Source organism: Tenrec ecaudatus, chromosome 11 (assembly GCF_050624435.1).
Source record: "Tenrec ecaudatus isolate mTenEca1 chromosome 11, mTenEca1.hap1, whole genome shotgun sequence".
Taxonomy (NCBI): domain Eukaryota; kingdom Metazoa; phylum Chordata; class Mammalia; order Afrosoricida; family Tenrecidae; genus Tenrec; species Tenrec ecaudatus.
In genome coordinates this window covers 43,019,047-43,033,927 of record NC_134540.1, presented here as the reverse complement: position 1 = coordinate 43,033,927, position 14,881 = coordinate 43,019,047, and the positions used below count along the sequence as shown (strand labels likewise).

Below are 14,881 nucleotides of genomic sequence, written 5' to 3'. Positions count from 1 at the left end.
GGGGTGCTTTTTAGAGGAACTATTACCCAAGCCTAAAATAAGTAAGATACAAGACAGAATATGAGCACAGTTAGGCACTCTGAGTTGGCTGACAGAGGGATGCGGTTGGAGTGTTGGCGTTGGGTAAGTTTTTCAGTGGGGCTCTCCTGTGTTCACTAAAGATGGAAGGAAGATCGCCTAGGACGACTTTAACTTTCGAACTTGTGGTTGGTTGTACTTGCAGGTACGTGTGAAAATACTGGTGAACTAGCAACATGAGAATGTCTACAAGAAAGCCTTAAAAAGACAGTATTTTCTTATGTCAGGAAAAGCAGACATCGTAATAGTAAGAATCACAAAAGCAAACACCTGAACACACTGTGCCTTAGTTATGTCATGCTGCTACAACAGATATAGCAACACTGAATGGCTTCCCGAGCGGACACTAATTCCCATCCAAAAATCCCAACTCCTGCAACCTTCAGTGTTTCTGAGGTTGTAAATCTTTTTTTTAAGAGCATTTTATTGGGGGCTCTTACAGCTCTTATAACAATCCATACATCAATTGCATCAAGCATATGTGTACATATGTTGCCATCATTTTTTTCTAAACATTTACGTTTTACTAGCGCCCTTGGTATTGGCTCCTCTTTTTTCCCTCATTCCCCCACGCTCCCACTCTTGTGAACCCTAGATGAAGTATAATTTATTATTTCATATCTCACACTGATCGTTGTCTCTCTTCACCCACTTTTCTGTTGTCTGTCCTCTTGGGGGTAGGGGGAAGGTAGTGGGGAGCAGGGGCGGAAGGGGGAAATGGTCGCAATGAGCTTTCTCTGCTCCCTCTCATGGTCCCTGGTGTCTAGGCTTGTTTTGGAGCTAGTCAGGTCATACCTTGTCCACACCCTTGCCCGTGAGATCCTCGAGGGTAAACCAGGGCCACGTCGCCCTGTGTCCCCGTGGTTGGGACAAGGTTAGTGGTCTGAGGGATAAGAGGGATGCTCTCTCCCCGAGGGGTTTACCAAACAATAGTGTGAATGAGCCAAGGCCTCAGAGCCAGCTGTGCTCACACCCCAACTGCTAGACATAAGCAGGGTGGAGTCCGGACTCAGGCTACACACTCCCTTTGCATCTTGGCTTTCCACGCAGCGCCTTCACCAGCCTGTTGGGGTTGGTGTCATGCACTTTGCTGATGGGCTCCTGGGCAGGCTGGTTCAGCCAGGCCCTAGGTGCTGCTCTGGTGAGTGGGGCAGGAGGGAAGTAGAAGGAGATAGAACCACTGGCTTCTCCAGGAAGAATTTGGGCACAACAGCACTGGCCCCAACACTGCCCTTCAAACTTCTCCTTGGCTCCCAAGAGAGTCACTAGCCAAAATCCCACCTTCATTTGGTGATAAACAACTTTTCTGTAAATCAAGGGGCTTAAAAAAAATCTCAATAACCAAGTAAGGTACTATATTTTAATACATATATATATTTGTTTTCCTTAGAAATTTCTTTCAGTTTTCCCAGAAACCTTCCCATCTTAATTTTAAAACAAAGGGAAGATTTTATTCAATGCAAATTAATGCACATTAATTATATGCATTTTGTTATTTGGATCACAATGAGAGAGATTTGTATCATTGTACTACAATGTTATTTATTGCTTATTTGCTTGCTTTTCCCCTTGCCTCCACAAACAATTCACATTTCCTTTCTCCTAGGCAATAATGAGAATATTTAATAAACATTTTTACATAAATGATCATTGCTAAGGTAATTTTGGAATATTTTATGTATCTAATGTTAATTCACTTTTTTTCCTAAGTATATGAACACAGGGGAACTTCAAAAACTTTGTGGAGAAATCTGTCTTTAAATTTCATTTTTTCCCCATGAACTTTTGGAAGCCCAGACTTAAAATCTTGATGTCTGCTTCTAAAATATTAACTCTCCAAATTTTTCATATGATGGGTTTCAAGACTTTTTCTCGCTCTTGGAAACTATGGATATAGATACACGCACACACAAAGTACATGAATTTTCCATTTTTTAAGCACACTATCCTACATACACAAGTTAAGAAAATATTCCACTAGGCTTCTAGCCCATACATAGACAGATTTATTTAAAACAAATCGTGTTCAGACGTCTCTCTGTGGTAATTGCATAGCTACACACAAATATGCCTGTGCTCATCACAGTTCTGTTAGGATGCCTTATTAAAAAGATCCCGTTAAAACGATGGTTCCCAAGGATACTGATGGGACAGTTAATATTCAAGGTGAGATCAGCTCTGATGGTTATGGCTATATTTTGTTATCATTTGGCTCAAAGTTGTATCAAATTTTCTCAAAGGACAGAAGACACCAATGGGGGATTATTAGAAAATCTTTTTTTGTTGTTGTTGTTTTTAATGGAAACATACTGGTGAGAAATGCACTCTCGGCCATTGAGTCAATGCCATATCATAGCAACCCTATAGGACAAGGAAGAACTGCCCTGGGGTTTGGGAGACCTTAGCAGTTTACGGGAGTAGAGTCCCACTGTCGGTGAGAAAGGGATAGTAAATTGTCCCCCCATCACACACAATTTATTTTATTTTCCATCACCACAATGCACTTCCAAACACTTGAAAATTAAAATGAACTGTCTTACAATAATGTTGTTGGAAATTCTTGCCCATCCACTCTACAGCACCAATTTTGTTCCTTCTGATTTCTTTTGTCACTCAAACTCAAATAAAATTGAAAAGGAGTAGGAGTTGAGTCCGCCAAGAATGCTCAAAGGGCCATTGTGGACAAAGCATGAATCAAAGAGCACAAGTTTCATTGAGGAGAGCGTCTCAAGAAACAACCAATACATCAAGTTGTATTACAATTCATTGTGCATCTGCAGACCAGCGTAGAACTGCCCCAGTGGGTCTCCACTATGGAACTACATCTGTTTAGAGGAGTAGAAATTCTCATCTTTACTCCATTGAGCAGATGGAGATTTCCATAATTTTTTGACAATATGTGTTAGCATTTTTCACAGAATCACATACATATACATATATGTAAAATGAACATACATTAGATAAGCATACATAAAACAAAAAAGAAACTAAGAATTTTTAAGAAGCATAAAGCTTGATAAGAGAGACAAAGAATCATGACTAGATTTCAAAATAATAAATTAGAATGCTCTAGAAGCTTAAACAAAAAATATTAGGAAGAAACTATGTTAAAGAATTTGTTTTAATAGTTAGAGATTAATATATATTTAATTTTGTAGAGTACACTGAATGATCAAATGAAAAAGAGACAAAACCAGAAAATTAACATGGATTTTTAAACAGAAATAAAGAAATCCTAAAATAATTCTGATTGTGTTTAAAGTCAATTCAAAGGGGGGGGGGAAGCATTAATATCTGACTTTAGATAGTAGTCAAAAGTGGTGCCATTTTAAAACCTGATATTTTAAGTTTTAAGATGTTAACCTTAATGTAAAATCATGATTATATTGATCAGAAGATCCTTTGATATACATTTAAAATTTTTAGGAAATTATAAATGGTATGACTGCTATGGGAGACAGCATAGATGTTTCCCAAAGTAATGTGACACATTACTCAGACATCCCCCATTCAGCTATATATCCAATATCTGTAAAAGAACGTAATAATCAAAAGTTCCATCTGAGTTTTCATTAACAAATGCATGGATAAATAAAATGTGGAATATTCATACAATGGGACATTATTTAACCATAAAAATAATTAAATACTGATAGATACCATGGGATGGATGATTGTTTAAAACATTATGCTGAGTAAATTAAGTCACTCACAAAAAGGACATCTATTGTATGATACATTTTATACATAAATAGTACAGCAAAATACTTGGAAAACAGAGGTTTTTAGTGGTTAACAGGGACAAGTTAGAAGGAGAAATGAACAATTCTTGCTTAAGGAGTAGCGAATTTCTTTTGAGGTGATGAAAACATTTAGATATTGACTTTGTGATGGTTGTGCAGCATCACAAGCATCAATAATGAAGTGTTCACAAAGAAACGGTTGGAATTTCATGTTTAGTTACACATATTTACCCTTAAAATTAGTTTATTACTCTTGATCTTAGACTTATTGTTAGTATTTAACTCCAAAGAAAAAATTTATATAATTATATATTAATAACTGAAAGAAATAGCACAAAGGGAGAAATTAATATCCTATGACTTAGCCTTACTTGCCGCAAGAGCAGTGTTGCATATGATGACCCTTAGGGACTATATAGGGCATCGTCTATATAGTCTATATGCTCTGCATCGCGGAGTACCCAAGGCCTTCATCTTCAAGCCAGCAGATTTCCAGGTCTTTTCTCCTGTAAAGCCTACGGGTGGGGCTTGAACTGCTGATTTTTTGGTAAACAGCCATTAGTTTACCCACTGCACCAGCAAGACTCCTTAGAAGATAAATGGAACACAGACATTGTTCAATGACTTTATGTTTTCTGAAGAATCCCTGCAGCTTCACAATGGACATTACAAGATATCCACAAGACATGTATAAACCATCAATAAAGAAATTAAGCAGGGAAATTTGTTTAAAATTTGCTTTTAAAAAATTCTATTAATGTTATCTTTAGATTTTTTAATTTGAATAATATAAACATTACACTACTGATTAATGCTCATCTTGCTAAACATTAGCAACTATTTTTATGTCAAATGAAAAAGAGAAACACCAAGTTTCTGCTGCAGGGCTGTTGGATTTTGAAATAAGCTTTAAACAAAGCAACAGATGATTTCTGGTGATTTAGCTGGAAATTTTTCTCTAAATGTGTCCTCTATTTCTACAACCCACAATTTTCCAATACGTCCCTTAGCTACTAAAGCTGAAAATAGCAAGACAGCAGATTTTCATTTTCTATTGTCACATTTGATTACGTCTGTTTCCAGTCTTGACTGAAACCCTGACATGAACACCAATAATTATTGTTGTTTCTATTTAAAAGAAAGCAGACTCCAAAAGGTTTCTTTACACATTAAAGGGTTTGAGTGTGATCTCAGTGTTTATGAACCACCAAAAAATCTGTGGTGTATTTGGGAGGAACAAAAACAATTCCTGGAACCTCAATCCACAGGGAGAACATCAGTCTAGTAAAATGACCTAGCGAAAAAGATTACCTGATATTTATGGAGGGATTTAATATGATTTGAAATCATTAGCATATGTTAATAATAAAGAAGTAATCAACCAATACAAACTATAGAGCAGGAATGGATACAAAAGTGTAAATATGTTAAAAAGTGATAGGCTTTATAAACCCTATTTATTTCATTAGAGTTAGTTTTAAAGTAATGTTAATTGTCCTGTTCCATCCGATTGAGATTTTTAAAATAAATGTATTATATACTGGTATCACAGAGGGTTTTTTATAAATCATTCTATCTTTTTTGAGATTAAACATGTTATAGTAACATGCATATATTTCCTTAGAAGTGGGGTAATGATTATGTTATGTAATTTGACAGTAAAAAAGCACTTGTCTGTAGTTCATAGGAAAATAAGGTCACTAAGCCATGGAAAGAATAAAACTTCATGTATTTTAAATATAACTAAGCCTATCTTCACAGCAAACTGAATAATTAGGTGAGTGAAAAACTAGATATTTTCACACATTAAATAGTGTGGTAGATACATAATCGTTTGTCAAATAGAGGATTAAGAGTGGAGGGGTGGAGTCTAGCTTGTCCATCAGATCATACCCAATGAGGCTTCTATGTGGGCATGGCCTTCTCCTGAGAATTCTGGGAAATCTGTATTTCCTCCTTGGATGTAGGAGACTCTCTGCCAGGGGCCCTCAAACTATGGCCTATGGGCCACAGGTGGCCTGCTGAGGACATTTATCTTGCCCTCCGGGTGTTTTTGCTGCCGCTGCCTATCCTGCTTAGCAGCCGATTCATCCAGTGTGCATAGGAATTTGTTCATAGTTGTTTTTTTTTTAACTATAGTCCAGCCCTCCAACAGCCTGAGGGATAGTGAACTGGCCCCTGTTTTAAAAGTTTGAGGACCCCTGCATCTCTGCTCATACCCTGGGAGACATAGCAGCTGACAAGACACGTGGACCCACCCTGATGCTGAGATTCTTGCCAGCGCTGAGATGTTTCCAATGACTTTCTACCTACCCACTGGCCTGTGATCTTCTACATTCGGCATCATTGCATGTGTTTCATGAGTCTGAAGAGGACTTTATAGATTGGTATTGGACATAGGGGCTATTGTCGGACTGATGGGCTTGATCTGGACTGGGCTGGGATGTTCTCTTACTGTTCAATGCTCTTGTATATACATCTTTTTTTATTTTGGGGGTGTTTTCAATGATTTTGACTCAAAACCTAGAATCTCAGCTTCTGGAAGAACCACTTGTTTTTGCCTGTCTTGTACCTCTCCTCAAATTTGACCTTGGCCTCCCGACGGGCCTTGCGTTTAAGAGCAGGGTCTCTGATGACATCCTTGTTGACGATAGTTTTGTCCAAGGGCATATCTACGGAGTACCCCGTGGGCATCAGGTGATTATAGTTATACACCTTCACACAAGACTTGATCTTCGACCTCTTGGCAATTTTCTTCTTGCCCATGGCGGCTGTCACTTTGCAGGGATATCGGTTGATTCCAGCCACCAGGGCGTGGCAGTAGGGTGGTCCGAGGTGCCACAATGTTCTTCACGATGACGGCTTTGCATCCCGAATAGCGTCCCGCCAGGACCAGCACCACCTTCCCGGGTTTCATGAACTTGCCCATTTCGACAACATGCTCTCAGGCCGACAACAGAAAGGACACATCTTTCTTATACACATATGTGTGTCCATGGATTTCGTTCTCTAGTCTACCCAGGCTAACTCAAGTAGCAATGTCTTTTTTCCCAGAACACAGAGAATTCCCCTAAGGCGTCTAACATTAATTCACTTTGTAAACATACTGTCCCACTTCTTGAATAGACTCTAGGGGTTAAATATCTTACAATAGCACTTTGGGGACGGGGGTGTATTTTAGGTTATTAAAGGCTTTTCCAATTAACAGAAATATTTAATCTTTTATTTTTTTTAATTTTGGGGGCTGGGGTGGGAGGGTGGGTTGGAGAGTTATTGCTAAGTTAAAATCAATTAAAAATCCAGCTGCCATCAAGAAAATTTTGTTTCATAGTCAACTCATGAGTGTCAGATTAGAATTATTCTTCATATGTTTTCCAGTGGGTGATCTTTTAGATCTAGATTTCTGGGTCTTTATTCCAAGGTAGGTCTGGGTAGCCTCAAATACAAAATTTTATCACAGGGATGTTTTTAAAATGTTAACATCTTATTTGGCATATAACCCACATACCATACAACTCAATGGTTTAGAGCAGTGGTTCTCAACTTTCCCGATGCCATGACCCTTTATTATAGGTCCTCGGGTTGTGGTGGCCCTCCCACCGTAAAATTATGTTCATTGCTACTTCATCACTGTAATTTTGCTACTTTTATGAATCGGACGACACTTGTGAAAGGGTCGTTCAACACCCAAAGGGGTTGTGACCCACAGGTTGAGAACTGCTGGTTGAAATATATTTAAAAGAGGTGTAAAATCATCACTTAGTTTGAGAGCATTTTCTTCATTGTTGGACATACTTTATTAGCTCTCCAGTCCCTCTCCCTAACCTCTCTTGCCATAAGCCTAAGAAAGTATTAATTTAGTTACTATCTCTACAGGCTTACTGATTCTGTTTTTCATTGAAATACATAAAAAATTTAAAGTAATTAAAATTTTTTTAAGTAATTAAAAAATTAAAATAATTTAAAAATTTTAAAGTAATTAAAAAAATTAAATCCAAAAGAAAGAAGAAAATCAAAATGTTAAATGGGTCCAAAGGGAAAAGAAAAGATAAGGTGTTTACATACATATCTTCATTAATCCACTATCGTGTGCACCCTGAGAACAAGACTATTCATACCCTTGGTCAATGATGAGAAGGGGTCCATAGAGCAAGACTCTTCATACCCTTGGTCAATGATGAGAAGGGATCCATTGGAGGCTTCACCCACATTGGACTCTGCAAACACACTGAGCTTTCATTGTACTCCATAGCCATCCACAAACTGGGTGCTCAGGATTAAAGCTGTAGTATAATTCCCTTCTCTGGCTTTGATTTTATCATTTACATTCCTTGTATCACACAGGCTCATATGCTGTGGATCTTTCACGTACACTTAGGTGACATCTCATTTAGAAGACTGTTTGTTTTAAGACCAACTTAGAAGATCCCAGATGTTGTTCTTTCCGATAATTGGGCATCATCTCATCTCTTCCCCACACTTTGCTAGAGCACCCAGAATTCCAAGGTTCCTTCATGAGCGGTAAGTGTTAAGCAGGTTCACATCATCATAACGAATCAGATTTTGGAATAGCGTTTCCAGTTCAGTGTACTCTCACAATCCAGTCACACGGCTCGGGTTTCTATTGTCTCTTCATTTGAATTTGGTGGCAGCAGCATGAACTTCTTGAGATGAATGGAAGTAAGCTGCATGGACCTTTGGTACTTCTAAAGGTAAAAGCAGCCAATAGAATAGGATTTAAAATATCTTAGAGACGAGGGGAATATTCGTATACAGGAAGAGTTGTAAGACCAAGATACATGGAAGGCTCATGGAAAATGTTTAAGGGTCTCTTGTTATACAGACTTTTAATGTTATTCAGATTAATGAATATGTGATCCCTCATCATATATTACATTATAATTGCATCACATTATAATTCACTCTTTATTGCAGGCATTAAAATTATCATCCTACAAACACTAAAAGTGTAGAAACTATTCATTGTTACTGCTTTGAGAAATTCATAAAACTTTAGTAACCTTTCCCTCCCATATGTTTCTATAAAGTAAATGTCACAAGTTACTTCTTTATAAATGTTCACAGTGTTTGCTTAATTTAAACTCACTTTATTTTAAATAAAAGCCCTGTAGGTCCTCAGTCCTCAGTGTCAATGTTGGCGGTGAAACCGAGTGTCAGCTTGGCTCAGTGTCCATGGAGACAAATCACAGATTTCACAGTAACTATGGGATTTGTATGGTCCTCTTCCACAGTGTATCGCAGTGCATTTAATAATACTCTGCAACACAACAGAAAACGCTCGTGTTCCAGACTATTCAAATTCATGTTTAAAAGAATAGAGTTCAATTTAGTCAGAAAGTATAACAGTAATTCATTTCCAAATGACATGTAGAAAGCAGCAGGCATCAGATAAGTTTATTGCTATTTCTGTGAACTGTCAGGAAAAAAAACAAGATAGAGAAAGAGAGAATTATCCAGTTGATCATACCACACGGCTTATAATCACATAAAATCATGAAATTCAACAGACAAAGCTGGTCTGCTGCATATGAGGGAAAATAAAATCTGGAGCTAAATAAGATGCTTCAGATTTGTGAGGCTCTGTTCATTATCCTTAGTTTTCACGCTGTCATACGTACAATCACTTATATGCCAATCAAGCCAGACTTCCCATGTGGAATCACGCAGTAATCTTTTAATTTCTCCGGCCATAGTTTGTGCATCTCCTTTGTTTATCAGACAAAGGTGATCTACATCAAACAATGTGCTGGTTTAGTATGTTCCAGCTCATGGCGACCTCAGCAGTTACAGGGTAGACGTGTGCATAAGCTTTTCTTGGCGGTCATCTTTACAGATGCATGCTGCCCTACCATTCTTTCATGGTACTTCTGGCCCCGTTAGAACCCATAACTTGTATCGCTTGATTGCAAATCCTGCACTACCCAGAGTACTGTTTATGTCATTACTACAAACAATCAATACTCACTGTCTCTGTGTCGATTTTCAATCATACGGATCATATAGGTTAGAGTTGAACTGGCTCCAGAGTCTCCAAGGTTTCGTTTTTACATATGGTCACGGCGCCGCGGGGTTGTAACAGCTGCACTTCACTGAGTCACGAGTGACTCTAACTCTATTATGAGAGCCCCTCAAACGTGAGGCTTGCTGACCTTTTCAGCTGTATCTACCGAAATCATTGAACTCTCAATCTATGTATCAAATTGTTTTTAAGATTCTTGAAAAAGCAAATCAACAAATTAAATACAGCTAGCATTTATTTAGCACCTACTATTTAGGGACATTTTTATCTAGCACCTACTATTTGGGGGACATTTTTAACATGATACAATATGACAGTTCAAGCTTTGAAATTCTACAAGAAAGGAATTGACTTTCTTTCTTGATTTTCTAAGTCAATTTTGGGGGACAATTGTTTATTCCTTTGCATTTCATTTTTCTGTCACAATTGAGTATTAGAACATTTTAGGATTCCTTAGAAATTTCAAATTTATTATTAAAAATGAGAGAAGATCTAATTTACAACTTAAAGGTATGAATTTTAGGTTGCTTGCTTTCCATTTTGAAGGAATTAAAAATAACTGTATTTGAGATTTATTTTACTTTTGGTGAAAATATGCACAGAACATCATACTCTCATTCATTCATCGGTGTACGTACAGCTTAGTGGCACCAATTACATTTTTCACATCATGTCACCTTTTTACCTCGTCCCACATTTATTCATCACTATTGACTTATTTATTCACCAGCCCCCTCCACCACCCCCCGCCAGCCCAAAAAATATATTCCTCTGAGCTTTAGAATTACTGCTGTCAGTTTGATATGCTATGGATAGAGCATTCTTTAAAAGACACCATTTCTCAAGGGGGACATTCTTTCTTTATTAATTCATCTAAAATACTGTCTAGTGTGACGATGACTTCAGGGGATAGTTTTAGGAATTGGTTCAAAAATATTTTCAGGGAAACAGATTCAGCAGTTCTTTCAGCCTCAATGAGTCCAGTAAATCTGGATTTTAAAAGAATATTGAGGCTTTATTTCCCATTTTTTCTCGTTTCATCAGCATTTATTCATTGAGTCCTCCATCAAAATTTTCTCTAATGATTGATGGACCCTTTCTAATTCTAGTGTCAAGAAGACAGTTAGATGTAGAGTACATATTTTTAGTACATGTTATTAGTATAAATTATTAGTACATAGGGTTAGCAGATTCCTGCATTGCCATCTTCTGCTGCTGCTTTAAGAAACTAAGAGACTAGCTATTGCATGTTGGCTGCTGCTTATGTAGAACAATATTTCTAAGAACAGTGTTATGTCCATTGGATAGATAGTTTCATGAAACCACACCCCTAAATCTTTAATAGCATTGGCAAATGCATAATTTTGCTACAGCATTATCATTTCATTCTCATTCTCGTGTACAAATAAAAAACATTAGTTATATCGGTTAAGATTTGTATCAGTTATCATCAAGCCATGCCAATTTTCTGATAACTTGGAAAATTGCCCTATGTTATGCAAATCATGTACATACGTTTTGGGGGGTTTTGCCTACTACAAATGAGGTAATTTTAGGTTTTACTTTTTTTTTACATATTGCTGATGTTAGCACAATGAGCTTACATAAATACCTGGAAGGGAAAGGGTAGAGTTGGCAAAAAAAGAAAAATGTCTGTAAGCATGTTCTCTGCATCAGAGACAAACGTTTCCTCTCCAGCCTTCTGCACCTGCAGCCCACTCTATTCCTGCAGGGAGAACCTGACTCACAGCAACTCTGTAAGACAGAGTAAAACTATCCAGTAGTTTCCAAAGTTGTAATTTAACAAATAAATCATTTTATCAGGGTCTCGTACAACTCTTATCACAATCCATACATCCATCCATTGTGTCAAAAACATTTGTCCATTTGTTGCCATCATCATCCTCAACTTGAGGATTTGCTTTCTACTTGAGCCTTTGGTATCAGCTCCTCATTTTCTCCTCCCTCCCCCAATCTCCCTCCCTTACAAATCCTTGATAATTTATAAATTATTATGGAAGCTGACTGCCACATCTTTCTCCCAGAGCGATACTTACAAATTAGACTTATTTTTGTTATTTGCTGGCTGCTTAACCACTGTGCTTCTTCGGCTCCTTGCTCCCATGTCTGTTAACCACTCATAAACATCGGTCACTTCGTTTTTACCTATCCTTAACATTTCATTGAAGTAAGGCCATACTTTGAATTTTTGTGGCCTATATATTTTACTCAGCATATTTGATAAGGTCCATCCATATTTTAGCATGCTCCAGAAATTATTTTCTGCCCTACATTTTAATAACCTATTAATTTAGTCTTAGGTTTTATATATAACTGTATATATATAATATATGTGTATAGTTGCTGGTATTTTTTTCTTTGCCTATTGTCTTTGTGTCAATGCTTTTACTTCCTTAGGTTTTCAATTTTTGAAGTTTGCCACTCTGTTTTCCACAATGGTTTGTGCCACTTTAAATTCTTGCCAGCAAAGGACAAAGATTTCCAACTCCCGGTATCTTTGCCAAGTGTATCATTAAGTACTCTGTGTTTGATCAGCGTCATTCCAACATGGGTATGGGAGTATCTCATTGTATTGTATCTCATTGTATTGTATCTCATTGTATTGTATCTCATTGTATTTTTGTGACTACTAACACTGAGCACATATTCATGTGTTTGTTAGACACTTGAAAATCATCTTTGGTGAACGTCTCAATGTACTTTGTCCATTTGTAATTAGATTATTTCCCATTTTCTTTTTCTTTTTATAGCAGACTTATGTCAGATACATGGATATTTGACCCTTGTCAGATACATGCTTCCCAAATATTGTTTATTCACAAGCCTGTAAGTTATCTCTTTCTATAAAATCATTTGATGAACATAAATTTCAATTTATTTGATATACCAATTATCATTCTTGTTGCTTGTGAATTTATTGTTGTATTAGCATATTGATTATGGAATCAAATTAGGTCACATAAGTTCACATCTAGATATTATTCCAACAATTTTTGTACTTAATATTTGGCCATTTGATCTATTTTTAAAATATTTGTGCGGATTGTGTGTATTTTACTTAGTTTACTACATGTATGAATCCAGTTGGCCAGGGAGGACCATGTGTTGGTTTCTTTAAAATGACATTGCATCTTTATTGAAAATCATTTAACTGAGGAATAGAGTTCCATTTCTCAGTTTTCAATTCTGCATACCTGTCATAAAATCAGGACTAAGCAGTTTTCATTATTATAGTTGTTTTGAAATCAGGAATTAAGAGGCTTTCAACTTTGTTCTTCAAAATAACTCTGGCATTATCAGATTTCTTACGATTCCATATAAATTAAGGATCAGTATTTGTTTTGCATTTCCTCCCTCTTTTAGTAAAAGATTATGCTATGAGATTAACATTGAGTCCAACACACACACATATATGAATATACGTAGACAGTATCATAATATTGTCTTCTAATCCATAAACATAAGAAATTTTCCCATTCATTTTGATCTGTTTTAGAGTTTTCAAACAATGGTTTATTGGGTTTACTGCATAACTATTACACACCTGCTTAAACTTCCTTCTAGATAAGTTATTATTTTATGCACTATTGTAAATAGAACTCTTTTATTTGCTGTTTTTTTTTTGCAGGTGTCTCCTTGTTTGTATAGAAACTCACCTTCTTTTTGCGTGTTGACATTGGATGTTGCAACTTTGCTTGAAGTCTTCACCTCAGTACCACTGCTTTACTGGGGATAGGATCCCTGGTTACATATTGGGTGCCTAATTCCAAGGATGGAAGGTCAAAGTTGTCAGCCACTCTGTGGAACAGAGACATGATTTTCTACTCACATAAAGAGATAGAGTTTTGGGAAGCCATAGGGGCAGTTCTACCCTGTCCTATAAGGTTGCTATAAGTCAGAATTCACTAGATGACAGTGAGTGAGTTTTTCTTGTGAATAAATATAATTTTGTGCATTTTTTCATTTTTGGATATATTTCATTTTTTTATTTAAAAACACTTATCACAATCCATACTTACATCAATTGTGTCAAGCACATTTATACATTTGTTGTCATCATCATTCTCAAAACATTTTCTTTATACTTGAGCCCTAGGTATCAGCTTCTTATTTTTCTCCCTCCCTCCCTGCCCCCACCTCCCTAATGAATCCTTAATAATTCTAAATTATTAATATTTTTGAAAATCATTTTATTGGGGGCTCATACAACTCTTATCACAATCCACACATCCATCCATTGTGTCAAGGACATTTGTACATTTGTTGCCCTCATCATTCCCAAAACATTTGCTTTCTATTTGAGCCCTTAGTATCAGCTCCTTATTTTTCCCCTCCTACCCACAATCCCCCTCCCCCATGAATTTGTCATATCTTACACCATCCGACATCTCCCTTCACCCACTTCTCTGCTGTCTGTCCCCCAGGGAGGAAGTTATATGTAGATCCTTGTAATCTGTTTCACCCGTTTCTCCATCTCCACACTTATCAGTGGTCCTGAGGGGTTCATCTGTCCTAGATTCCCTGTGTTTCCGGTTCCTATCTGTGCCAGTGAACATCCTCAGGTCCAGCAGGATTTGTAAGGTAGAACTGGGATCATGATAGTGGGCGGGGGAGGGCACAGGGGGGGAAGCATTCAAGAACTAGAGTAAAATTGTACGTTTCATCACTGTTATGCTGCACCCTGACTGGCTCATCTCCTCCCCACAACCCTTCTGCAAAGGGATGTCCAATTTCCCACAGATGGGCCCTGGGTCCCCACTCCACACGCCTCCTCATCCATAATGCTGTTTTTTTTTTCAACGCCTTGTGATCTCACAGGCTGCTTTGCTTCTTCCATATGGGTTTTTTTTTTCTCAGTTAGATGGCTCCTTGTTTATCTTCCAGCGTAAAGGACCCCAGATTCTATATCTTTTGACATCTGGGCACCACTTCTTTCTTCACCACATTTGCTTATGCATCTACTTTGTCTTCACCACATTTGCTTATGTACCCACTTTTT

The 14,881-nt window shown here is 37.2% G+C and overlaps 1 pseudogene; it reads right to left on the bottom strand.

The window, feature by feature from the left end:
• Positions 1-6,344: 6,344 nt before the first annotated feature.
• LOC142461691 (large ribosomal subunit protein eL27-like) lies at positions 6,345-6,750 on the bottom strand (annotated as a pseudogene).
• Positions 6,751-14,881: the final 8,131 nt, after the last annotated feature.